We start from the raw sequence: 14,282 nt of genomic DNA on the forward strand, positions 1-14,282 counted from the left end.
GCTTGGCCATCTGGAGCAGATCGAAAGCTACGCCCGTGGCCGTCAGGTCAGATTTGGAAGTCTAAACTTCACGGCTGACATCCGCGGAGACTTGATCTTCGATGGATTCGAGCCACAGCCAAGCGCGCCGCACTGTCACGATGGGCACGACTTAGCTCTGCTGCCGGACAGTTTCCTGGAGGCCGTACACGAGTCCGCTCCGATCCTCAATTCGGAGTCGGCTGCGCAGATCGAGGACGGGTGGCTAGACACCACCTCGGGGCTGCAACATCTACGGCGATGGAGCCGAATACTGACCTTGTCCCTTGTGAAGCTCGTGACTCCGAGGTGCCGGACTCCTCGCCGGACTCCGAACCTCCCGCGCCCCCTCCAGTCGAGGCCGATTGGGCGCCGATCATGGAGTTCACCGCTGCGGACATCTTTCAACATTCACCTTTCGGCGACATCCTGAATTCGCTGAAATATCTCTCGTTATCAGGAGAGCCCTGGCCGGACTGCGGTCAGGACGATTGGGATGCGGACAACGAAGAAATTCAAACCCCACCCACCACTCACTTTATAGCCACTGTCGATGATCTAACCGACATGCTAGACTTCGACTCCGAAGACATCGACGGTATGGACGACGATGCCGGAGACGACCAAGAACCAGCACCTACGGGGCACTGGAAGACCACCTCGTCATATGACATATACATAGTGGACATCCCGAAGGATGGGAATGGCGAGGAAGCAGCGGAGGAAGACTCCTCCAAGAAGCAGCCTAAGTGCCGGCGTCAGCGGCGCTGCTCTAAATCCCGCCACAGCAAGAATGGAGATTCCGGCACCGGAGACAATAACACCCCAGATAGTGCCGAAGACAACCCCCTCCAGTAAGATTTAGCACAGGAGGATGGAGAAGCCAGCCCTCACGAGAGAGGAGCAGACAAAGAGGTAGAGGACGATAATTATATGCCTCCCTCAGGAGACGAGGCAAGCCTCGACGACGACGAATTCGTCGTGCCTGAGGATCCCGTCGAACAAGAGCATTTTAAATGCAGGCTTATGGCCACGGCAAATAGCCTCAAGAAAAAGCAGCAACAGCTTAGAGCTGATCAAGATCTGCTAGCCGACAGATGGACTGAAGTCCTTGCGGCCGAAGAGCATGAACTCGAACGCCCCTCCAAAAGCTACCCCAAACGCAAGCTGGTCCCCCGATTAGAGGAGGAGGCATATAAACCTGCATCACCAGCGCACAATACGGCTGACCGACCACCTCGTGGCCGCGACAGAGAGGCCTCTAGGCCCTCCACTAGAACCGTACCCCGGCACCGCTCGAAAAGTACGAAGCCGCGGGGGAATGCGCCGGACTTGCGAGACATATTGGAGGATAAGGCAAGACAATCAAGATCGATCTACGGATCGCGTGGGCGCCCCACGATGCGCGACGACTACCATCGCGCCGGATACAACAACTCCGGCCGGGCCGAACACAGTAGACAAAGCTCGCTCGAGCTACGTCGTGATATAGCCCAATATAGAGGCGCCGCACAGCCACTATGCTTCACAGATGAAGTAATGGATCATCAAATCCCTGAAGGGTTCAAACCCGTAAATATTGAATCCTATGATGGCACAACGGACCCCGCGGTTTGGATCGAGGACTATCTCCTTCACATCCATATGGCCCGCGGCGATGATCTCCACGCCATCAAATACCTCCCACTCAAGATTAAAGGACCAGCTCGGCATTGGCTTAACAGCTTGCCAGCAGAATCAATTGGGTGTTGGGAGGACCTGGAAGCCGCATTCCTTGATAACTTCCAGGGCACATATGTGTGACCCGTAGACGCCGATGATCTAAGCCACATAATTCAGCAGCCAGACGAATCGGCCAGACAGTTCTGGACATGGTTCTTGACAAAGAAAAATCAAATCGTCGACTGTCCGGATGCAGAGGCCGTCGCAGCCTTCAAACATAACATCCGCGATGAGTGGCTCGCCCGGCACCTAGGACAGGAAAAGCCGAAATCCATGGCAGCCCTCACATCACTCATGACCCGCTTCTGCGCGGGAGAGGACAACTGGCTAGCTCGCAGTAACAACCTCAGCAAAAATTCTGGCAGTCCAGATACCAAGGACCACAGTGGCAGGTCGCGTCGCAACAAGAACAAACGCCGCGTTAACAGTGACAATACTGAGGATACAACAGTCAATGCCGGATTTAGAGCCTCCAAACCCGGTCAGCGGAAAAAGCCATTCAAAAGAACCACTCCGGGTCCGTCCAATTTGGACCGAATACTCGACCGCTCGTGCCAGATACACGGCACCCCCGAAAAGCCAGCTAATTGTTGGGGAACGTAGTAATTTCAAAAAATTTCCTATGCACACGCAAGATCATGGTGATGGCATAGCAACGAGAGGGGAGAGTGTTCGTCCACGTACCCTCGTAGACCGTAAGTGGAAGCGTTATGACAACGCGGTTGATGTAGTCGTACGTCTTCACGATCCGACCGATCCAAGCACCGAACGTACGGGGCCTCCGAGTTCAGCACACGTTCAACTCGATGACGATCTCCGGCCTCCGATCCAGCCGAGCTCCGGAGATGAGTTCCATCAGCACGACGGTGTGGTGACGATGTTGATGCTCTACCGGCGCAGGGCTTCGCCTAAACTTCGCGACGATATGACCGAGGTGGAATATGGTGGAGGGGGGCACCGCACATGGCTAAGGAACGATCCGTAGATCAACTTGTGTGTCTATGGGGTGCCCCCTGCCCCCGTATATAAAGGAGCAAGGGAGGGGTGGACGGCCTAGGAGGAGGCGCACCAAGGAGGAGTCCTACTCCCACCGGGAGTAGGATTCCCCCTTTCCTAGTCCAACTAGGAGACCTTCCATGTATTAGGAGTAGGAGAGAAGGAAAGGGAAGAGAGAAGGGAAGGAAGGAGGGGGTGCGGCCCCTCCCCCTAGTCCAATTCGGACTAGGCCTTGGGGGGGCGTGCAGCCTGCCCTAGGCAGCCCCTCTCTCTTTCCCGTATGGCCCAATAAGGCCCAATGCTTCTCCCGGCGAATTCCCGTAACTCTCCGGTACTCCGAAAAATACCCGAATCACTCGGAACCTTTCCAAAGTCCGAATATAGTCGTCCAATATATCGATCTTTACGTCTCGACCATTTCGAGACTCCTCGTCATGTCCCCGATCTCATCCGGGACTCCGAACTCCTTCGGTACATCAAAACTCATAAACTCATAATAAAACTGTCATCGAAACCTTAAGCGTGCGAACCCTACGGGTTCGAGAACTATGTAGACATGACCTAGAACTATTCTTGGTCAATAACCAATAGCGGGACCTGGATGCCCATATTGGCTCCTACATATTCTACGAAGATCTTTATCGGTCAAACCGCATAACAACATACGTTGTTCCCTTTGTCATCGGTATGTTACTTGCCCGAGATTCGATCGTCGGTATCCAATACCTAGTTCAATCTCGTTACCGGCAAGTCTCTTTACTCGTTACGTAATGCATCATCCCGTAACCAACTCATTGGTCACATTGCTTGCAAGGCTTATAGTGATGTGCATTACCGAGAGGGCCCAGAGATACCTCTCCGACAATCGGAGTGACAAAACCTAATCTCGAATTACGCCAACTCAACATGTACCTTTGGAGACACCTGTAGAGCACCTTTATAATCACCCAATTACGTTGTGATGTTTGGTAGCACACAAAGTGTTCCTCCGATAAACGGAAGTTGCATAATCTCATAGTTACAGGAACATGTATAAGTCATGAAGAAAGCAATAGCAACATACTAAACGATCAAGTGCTAGGCTAACGGAATGGGTCATGTCAATCACATCATTCTCCTAATGATGTGATCCCGTTAATCAAATGACAACTCATGTCTATGGTTAGGAAACATAACCATCTTTGATAAACGAGCTAGTCAAGTAGAGGCATACTAGTGACACTATGTTTGTCTATGTATTCACACATGTATTATGTTTCCGGTTAATACAATTCTAGCATGAATAATAAACATTTATCATGATATAAGGAAATAAATAATAACTTTATTATTGCCTCTAGGGCATATTTCCTTCAGTCTCCCACTTGCACTAGAGTCAATAATCTAGTTCACATCGCTATGTGATTTAACAACAATATTCATATCTGTATATGATTAACACCCATAGTTCACATCGTCATGTGACCAACACTCGAAGGGTTTACTAGAGTCAATAATCTAGTTCACATCGCTATGTGATTAACACCCAAAGAGTACTAAGGTGTGATCATGTTTTGCTCGTGAGAGAAGCTTAGTCAAGGGGTCTGTCACATTCAGAGCCGTATGTATTTTGCAAATATTCTATGTCTAAAATGCTTTGCACGAAGCTACTTTAGCTAATTGCTCCCACTTTTAATATGTATCCAGATTGGGACTTAGAGTCATCTGGATTGGTGTAAAAGCTTGCATCATTGTAACTTTTTACGACGGGCTCTTTTGTCACCTCCATAATCGAGAAATATTTCCTTAGTCCTCACTAAGGATATTCTTGACCAATGTCCAGTGATCTACTCCTAGATCACTATTGTACTCCCTTGCCAAATTCAGAGCAAGGTATACAATAGGTCTGGTACATAACATAGCATACTTTATAGAACCTATGACTGAGGCATAGGGAATGACTTTCATTCTCTTTTCTATTTTCTGCCGTGGTCGGGATTTGAGTCTTACTCAATTTCACACCTTTGCAACACAGGCAAGAACTCTTTCTTTGACTGTTCCATTTTGAACTATTTCAAAATCTTGCCAAGGTATGTACTCATTGAAAATCTTATCAAGCGTCTTGATCTATCTCAATAGATCTTGATGCTCAATATGTAAGTAGCTTTACCAAGGTCTTTATTTTAAAGAACTCCTTTCAAACACTCCTTTATGCTTTGCAGAATAATTCTACATTATTTCCGATCAACAATATGTCATTCACATATACTTATCAGAAATACCGTAGTGCTCCCACTCACTTTCTTGTAAATACAGGCCTTTCCAAAAGTCTGTATTAAATCATATGCTTTGATCAACTCATCAAAGCGTATATTCCAACTCTGAGATGCTTGCACTAGTCCATTGATGGATTGCTGGAGCTTGCACACTTTGTTAGCATCTTTAGGATTGACAAAAACTTTCTGGTTGCATCATATACAACTCTTCTTTAATAAATCCATAGGAATGCAGTTTTGACATCCATTTGCCAGATTTCATAAAATGTGGCAATTGCTAACATGATTCGGACAGACTTAAGCATCGATACGAGTGAGAAAATCTCATCGTATTCAACCCCTTGAACTCGTTGAAAACCTTTTGCAACAAGTTGAGCTTAATGGATAGTAACACTACTATCAGTGTCCGTCTTCCTCTTGAAGATCCATTTATTTAACATGGCTTGCTGATCATCGAGCAAGTCAATCAAAGTCCATACTTTGTTCTCATACATGGATCATATCTCAGATTTTATGGCCTCAAGCCATTTCCTGGAATCTGGGCTCATCATCGCTTCCTCATAGTTCGTAGGTTCATCATGGTCTAGTAACATGAATTCCAGAACAGGATTACCGTACCACTCTGGTGCGGACTGTACTTTGGAAGACCTACGAGGTTCTGTAGTAACTTGATCTGAAGTTTCATGATCATCATCATTAGCTTCCTCACTAATTGGTGTAGGAATCACTAGAACTAATTTCTGTGATGAACTACTTTCCAATTCGGGAGAAGGTACAAATCACCTTATCAAGCTCTACTTTCCTCCCACTCACTTCTTTTGAGAGAAACTCCTTCTCTAGAAAGGATCCATTGTTAGCAACGAATGATTTGCCTTTGGATCTGTGATAGAAGGTGTACCCAATAGTTACCTTTGGGTATTCTATGAAGATGCACTTCTCCGATTTGGGTTTGAGCTTATCAGGATGAAACTTTTTCACATAAGCATCGTAGCCCCAAACTTTAAGAAATGACAACTTGGGTTTCTTGCTAAACCACAGTTCATATGCTGTCATCTCAACGGATTTAGATGGTGCCCTTTTAACGTGAATGCAGCTGTCTCTAATGCATAACCCCAAAACAATATTGGTAAATCAGTAAGAGACATCATAGATTGCACCATATCCAATAAAGTGCGGTTACGATGTTCGGACACACCATAACATTCTGGTGTTCCAGGTGGCGTGAGCTGTGAAACTATTTCACATTGTTTTAGTTGAAGACCAAACTCGTAACTCAAATATTCGTCTCCGCGCTCAGATCGCAGAAACTTTATTTTCTTGTTACGATGATTTTTCCACTTCACTCTGAAATTCTTTGAACCTTTCAACTATTTCAGACTTATGTTTCATCAAGTAGATATACCCATATCTGCTCAAATCATCTTGTGAAGGTCAAAAAATAACGATACTTGCCATGAGCATCAATACTCATTGGATCGCATACATCTTTATGTATTATTTCCAACAAGTTAGTAGCTCGTTCCATTGTTCCGGAGAACGGAGTTTTAGTCATCTTGCCAAAAAGGCACGGTTCGCAAGCATCAAATGATTCATAACCAAGTGATTCCAAAAATCCATCTTTATGGAGTTTCTTCATGCGCTTTACACCGATATGACCCAAACGGCAGTGCCACAAATAAGTTGCACTATCATTATTAACTTTGCATCTTTTGGCATCAATATTATGAATATGTGTATCATCACGATCGAGATCTAACAAACTATTTTCATTGGGTGTATGACCATTGAAGGTTTTATTCATGTAAACAGAACAACAATTATTCTCTGATTTTAAATGAATAACCGTATTGCAATAAACATGATCAAATCATATTCATGCTCAACGTAAACGCCAAATAACATTTATTTAGGTTTAACACTAATCCCAAAAGTATAGGGAGTGTGCGATGATGATCATATCAATCTTGGAACTACTTCCAACACTCATCGTCACTTCCCCTTCAACTAGTCTCTGTTTATTCTGTAACTCCAGTTTCGAGTTACTAATCTTAGCAACCGAACAAGTATCAAATACTCAGGGTCTACTATAAACACTAGCAAGGCACACATTAAATAACCTGTATATCAAATATACCCTTGTTCACTTTGCCATCCTTCTTATCTACCAAATATTCAGGGCATTTCCGCTTCCAGTGACCATTTCCTTTGCAGTGTAAGCACTCAGTTTCAGGCTATGGTCCAGCTTTGGGCTTCTTCGCAGGAGTGACAACTTGCTTGTCTTTCCACTTGAAGTTCCCTTTCTTTCCCTTTGCCCTTTTCTTGAAACTAGTGGTCTTGTCAATCATCAACACTTGATGCTCTTTCTTGATTTCTACCTTCGTCGATTTCAATATCACGAAGAGCTCGGGAATAGTTTTCGTCATCCCTTGCATACTATAGTTCATCACGAAGTTCAGTAACTTAGTGATGGTGACTAGAGAATTCTGTCAATCACTATCTTATCTGGAAGATTAACTCCCACTTGATTCAAGCGATTGAAGTACCCAGACAATCTGAGCACATGCTCACTAGTTGAGCGATTCTCCTCCATCTTTTAGCTATACAACTTGTTGGAGACTTCATATCTCTCAACTCGGGTATTTGCTTGAAATATTAACTTCAATTACTGGAACATCTCATATGGTCCATGATGTTCAAAACATCTTTGAAGTCCCGATTCTAAGCCATAAAGCATGGTGCACAAAACTATCAAGTAGTCATCATATTGAGCTAGCCAAATGTTCATAACGTCTGCATCTGCTCCTGCAATAGGTCTGTCACCTAGCGGTGCATTAAGGACATAATTCTTCGGTGCAGCAATGAGGATAAACCTCATATCGCGGATCAAATCCGCATCATTGCTACTAAAATTTTTCAACACAATTTTCTCTAGGAACATATCAAAATAAACATATGAAAGCAACAACGCAAGCTATTGATCTTACAACATAATTTGCAAAATACTACCAGGACTAAGTTCATGATAAATTTAAGTTCAATTAATCATATTACTTAAGAACTCCCACTTAGACAGACATCCCTCTAGTCATCTAAGTGATTACGTGATCCATATCAACTACACCATAACCGATCATTACGTGAGATGGAGTAGTTTTCAATGGTGAACATCGATATGTTGATCATATCTACTATATGATTCACGCTCGACCTTTCGGTCTCCGTGTTCCGAGGCCATATCTGCATATGCTAGGCTCGTCAAGTTTAACCTGAGTATTCCGCGTGTGCAAAACTGGCTTGCACCCGTTGTAGATGGACGTAGAGCTTATCACACCCGATCATCACGTGGTGTCTGGGCACGACGAACTTTGGCAACGGTGCATACTCAGGGAGAATACTTCTTGATAATTTAGTGAGAGATCATCTTAAAATGCTACCGTCAATCAAAGCAAGAATAAGATCTATAATAGATAAACATCATATGCAATCAAAATATGTGACATGATATGGCCATGATCATCTTGCGCCTTTGATCTCCATCTCCAAAGTACTGTCATGATCTCTATCGTCACCGGCACGACACCATGATCTTCATCATCTTGATCTATATCAATGTGTCATCACATGGTCGTCTCGCCAACTATTGCTCTTGCAACTATTGCTATCGCATAGCGATAAAGTAAAGCAATTATTTGGCACTTGCATCTTTATGCAACAAAGAGACAACCATAGGGCTTCTGCCAGTTGCCGATAACTTCAACAAAACATGATCATCTCATACAACAACTTATATCTCATCACGTCTTGACCATATCACATCACAACATGCCCTGCAAAAACAAGTTAGACGTCCTCTACTTTGTTGTTGCAAATTTTACGTGGCTGCTACGGGCTTAGCAAGAACCGTGCTTACCTACGCATCAAAACCACAACGATAGTTCGTCAAGTTGGTGCTATTTTAACCTTCGCAAGGACCGGGCGTAGCCACACTCGATTCAGCTAAAGTGAGAGAGACAGACACCCGCCAGCCACCTTTAAGCACGAGTGCTCGTAACGGTGAAACCAGTCTCGCGTAAGCGTACGCGTAATGTCGGTCCGGGCCGCTTCATCTCACAATACCGCCGAACCAAAGTATGACATGCTGGTAAGCAGTATGACTTGTATCGCCCACAACTCACTTGTGTTCTACTCGTGCATATAACATCAACGCATAAAACCTAGGCTCGGATGCCACTGTTGGGGAACGTAGTAATTTCAAAAAAATTCCTACGCACACGCAAGATCATGGTGATGGCATAGCAACGAGAGGGGAGAGTGTTCGTCCACGTACCCTCGTAGACCGTAAGCGGAAGCGTTATGACAACGCGGTTGCTGTAGTCGTACGTCTTCACGATCCGACCGATCCAAGCACCGAACGTACGGGGCCTCCGTGTTCAGCACACGTTCAGCTCGATGACGATCTCCGGCCTCCGATCCAGCCGAGCTCCGGAGATGAGTTCCATCAGCACGACGGTGTGGTGACGATGTTGATGCTCTACCGGCACAGGGCTTCGCCTAAGCTTCGCGACGATATGACCGAGGTGGAATATGGTGGAGGGGGGCACCGCACACGGCTAAGGAACGATCCGTAGATCAACTTGTGTGTCTATGGGGTGCCCCCTGCCCCCGTATATAAAGGAGCAAGGGAGGGGGTGGCCGGCCTAGGAGGAGGCGCACCAAGGAGGAGTCCTACTCCCACCGGGAGTAGGATTCCCCCTTTCCTAGTCCAACTAGGAGACCTTCCATGTAGTAGGAGTAGGAGAGAAGGAAAGGGAAGAGAGAAGGGAAGGAAGGAGGGGGTGCAGCCCCTCCCCCTAGTCCAATTCGGACTAGGCCTTGGGGGGGCGCGCAGCCTGGCCTAGGCAGCCCCTCTCTCTTTCCCGTATGGCCCAATAAGGTCCAATGCTTCTCCCGGCGAATTCCCGTAACTCTCCGGTACTCCGAAAAATACCCGAATCACTCGGAACCTTTCCGAAGTTCGAATATAGTCGTCCAATATATCGATCTTTACGTCTCGACCATTTCGAGACTCCTCGTCATGTCCCCAATCTCATCCGGGACTCCGAACTCCTTCGGTACATCAAAACTCATAAACTCATAATAAAACTGTCATCGAAACCTTAAGCGTCCGGACCCTACGGGTTCGAGAACTATGAAGACATGACCTAGAACTATTCTTGGTCAATAACCAATAGCGGGACCTGGATGCCCATATTGGCTCCTACATATTCTACGAAGATCTTTATAGGTCAAACCGCATAACAACATACGTTGTTCCCTTTGTCATCGGTATGTTACTTGCCCGAGATTCGATCGTCGGTATCCAATACCTAGTTCAATCTCGTTACCGGCAAGTCTCTTTACTCGTTACGTAATGCATCATCCCATAACCAACTCATTGGTCACATTGCTTGCAAGGCTTATAGTGATGTGCATTACCGAGAGGGCCCAGAGATACCTCTCCGACAATCGGAGTGACAAAACCTAATCTCGAATTACGCCAACTCAACATGTACCTTTGGAGACACCTGTAGAGCACCTTTATAATCACCCAGTTACGTTGTGACGTTTGGTAGCACACAAAGTGTTCCTCCGATAAACGGGAGTTGCATAATCTCATAGTTACAGGAACATGTATAAGTCAAGCAATAGCAACATACTAAACGATCAAGTGCTAGGCTAACGGAATGGGTCATGTCAATCACATCATTCTCCTAATGATGTGATCCCGTTAATCAAATGACAACTCATGTCTATGGTTAGGAAACATAACCATCTTTGATAAACGAGCTAGTCAAGTAGAGGCATACTAGTGACACTATGTTTGTCTATGTATTCACACATGTATTATGTTTCCGGTTAATACAATTCTAGCATGAATAATAAACATTTATCATGATATAAGGAAATAAATAATAACTTTATTATTGCCTCTAGGGCATATTTCCTTCACTAATCACACCAACAGGGATTGTTGGGTATTCAAGCAGGCAGGCAAGTTAATTGCCCAAAATAATGACAAGGGGCTGCATAGCAATGACGAGGAAGATACCCGGCCACCGAACAATAGAGGACAGAAAGGTTTCCCCCCACAGGTGCGGACGGTGAACATGATATACGCAACCCACATACCCAAGAGGGAGCGGAAGCAAGGGACGTATACGCGATGAAGCCAGTTGCCCCGAAGTTCAACCCATGGTCCTCCTGCCCGATCACTTTCAATCGAAGGGACCACCCCACCAGCATCCGCCACGGCGGATTCGCCGCATTTGTTTTAGACCCAATCGTCGATGGATTTCACCTCACCAGAGTTCTGATGGACGCCGGCAGCAGCCTGAACCTGCTTTATCAGGATACAGTGCGCAAGATGGGCATAGACCCCTCAAGGATTAAACCTACAAAGACGACCTTCAAAGGCGTCAAATCAGGTGTAGAGGCCAATTGTACAGGCTCAGTCACACTTGTAATGGTCTTCGAATCCCCGGATAACTTCCGAAGCGAGGAGTTAATCTTCGACATAGTTCCGTTCTGCAGCGGCTATCATGCTTTGCTCGGACGGACCGCGTTTGCAAAGTTCAACGTGGTGCCGCACTACGCATACCTCAAGCTCAAGATGCCAGGCCCTCGAGGAGTCATCACGGTCAACGGAAACACTGAATGCTCCCTCCGAACGGAGGAACACACAGCGGCTCTCGCGGCAGAAGTACAGAGTAGCCTCTTAAGGCAATTCTCGAGTCCAGTCGTTAAGCGGCCGGATACGGCTAAACGCGCCCGGAGTAACTTACAACAAGACCACCTGGCACGTTCCGAGCACGCGTAGCAATGCGGCCCCAACCCCAGCCTTTGCAAAATTGCAAGACCGGTCCTTCGTGTACATCATTACGCTCTGGAGATACCATGGGCATAGGGGAAGGGGCACGACCACAACAGGCCCAGGGTGCGGCTCAACCACACCAGGGGCTCCCAAGTGTGTCATTCTGTTTCCTTTTTCTTTTTTCTTACCCGCAGGACTCCGTTCACCAGAGGCCCTGTCCGGCAGTAGACGGGCCGAACTCACGATGCAATAGCCAGGGAAGGAGAAAGGCTACGACGAGTATCCAAGTGGTCTCCATTACGAGCACTAAATCTGTTTTATACAGCATTCCGCAGCCTACCCCTGAAGGGCGACATGTTTAATAGTCCCATCCCTTGCTTACCGCACTATCTGTATCGTTCTGCATTCATGGCAGCATTTTTGAATAAACAATGCATCGCTTTTTGCTTATAATTGCATTTATTTCTTATACATATGTTCATTTATGACATGTCGCATCCGTACACTTTGGTACGGCTAAATACACCAGGGGCTTAAGTTCCCCACATTATGGTGTGATAAGCCCGAACACTTTCACAAGTGCGGCACCCCGAGCTTATAGCATTATATGCATCGGCTCCGAATCATGTCTTGGGTCAATAGTTGGGTTTGCCCGGCTCCCATGTTTTGGTACCTTACGTTCCGTTGTATCGGCTAAGGTAGCACTGGGAGAACCACTGCGATTGCGCCCCAGTTGAGCTGGGCGAGCGCCTCAGTGGAGAAAGCTAAAACTGACCATCATTATGAGGCGAGAGCTGGTCGCTGTTCGAGAGGTTTTTCGAGTCCCTAAAGACTTATGCCGCTTAGAGCGAGGAACCGGCCTTTTGTTCGGCCCAGGCATGGATAGCGCCCTGAATTCGGTCTTCCGAACACTAGGGGCTTCGCCGAAATTTAAAATTATAGAATTCTATGGCTAAGTGAGAGTGTTCAAGCATTATAAGTCCAGTTGCCTTGTTCGTTGTGTTGAGCGCCTCCCTAGACGGACCCAAAAATGGGAACAAGAGCGCTCAAATTTATCCCGAACACCCCAGCACTCGACGCGTGGGGGCTGAAGCCGACGACTTGCCATCTCTCAGATTTCATAAACGGCCGCACATAAGGTAATATTTTAAATCAACAAGCGTTGCTTCGCGCATATGAACAAAGTTTTCAGCGCACAGGATAACAAAATGCGAGTTTACTCAAATATTGCATCTTTGGAGCACTCACCCGCAATCATGCGGGCACCCTTCAGGACACTCTTATAATACATTTCGGGCGTACGATACTCCTTGCCCGCTGGTGGCGCGTCCGTCACAAGCTTCTCAGCGTCCATCCTGCCCTAGTGCACCTTTGCATGGGCAAGGGCCCGACGGGCACCTTCAATGCAGGTGGAGTGCTTTATGACTTCAACCCAGGGACACACATCCACCAGCCGCCGCACCAGGCTGAAGTAGCTCCCAGGCATGGCCTCCTTGGGCCACAGCCGAACTATGAGGCCCTTCATGGCCTGTTTGGCCAACCTTGTGGAGCTCGACCAGCTGCTTCAGCTGGTCGCTAAGGGGCATCGGCTGTCCGGCCTCAGCATACTGAGACCAGAAGACCTTCTCCATCGAGCTCCCCTCCTCGGCCCGGTAGAATGCGGCAGCATCGGATACGCTGCGGGGCAGATCTTCGAACGTCCCTGGAGAGCTCGGAATCCGGGTAAGTAAAAGGTAATTCACTTTAATATGCTTGCTTTGCATGAAGAATGCCTTACCCGCCACTATTTTCTTCAAATCCTCGATTTCCTGGAGGGCCTTGTGGGCATCGGCCTTAGCGGCCTTGGCACTCTCAAGAGTCGACGCAAGCTCGGACTCTCGAGCCTTCGAGTCACGCTCCAAACCCTCGTGCTTTTCCACGAGAGCCTGAAGCTCTTGCTGTACCTCTGCCACCCGCGCCTCCTGCTTCTCTCGCTCGGCTCGCTCCGCGGCCGCATTGCGTTCGGCCACAGACACTGCCTCCTTCAGGGTCGCCACCTTGTTCGTGGCCCCTGGAGTACCCCCGTTATCCTTGTTATTTCTCTTGCAACAAAATCCTTTTCTGTAAGGTACAATTTTCACACGGTCTTACTCACCTTCCTTGTCCTCGAGCTGCTTCTTGGCACGGCCGAGCTCGCTCTCGGACCGCTCGAGGCTTTCCTTCAAAGTATTGACCTCCGCAGTCAATGCGGCAGAGGTCAGCAGCGCAGCCTGCAATCCCATATTGACACATTTTTTCAGACTCCTGCGTATATCTTTTTAGATCCTCAGTCCGGCTTTTGTTTCCGAACACCAAAACGAGCATCAGGGGCTACTGTCTATGCGGTATTATATTGCATATCTTAAAATTCTTACCTCAAAGCCTGTTAGAAGGCTGCTGCAGGCTTCGGTCAGCCCGCTCTT

This window comes from Triticum aestivum, unplaced genomic scaffold, assembly GCF_018294505.1.
Source record: "Triticum aestivum cultivar Chinese Spring unplaced genomic scaffold, IWGSC CS RefSeq v2.1 scaffold1043, whole genome shotgun sequence".
NCBI lineage: Eukaryota > Viridiplantae > Streptophyta > Magnoliopsida > Poales > Poaceae > Triticum > Triticum aestivum.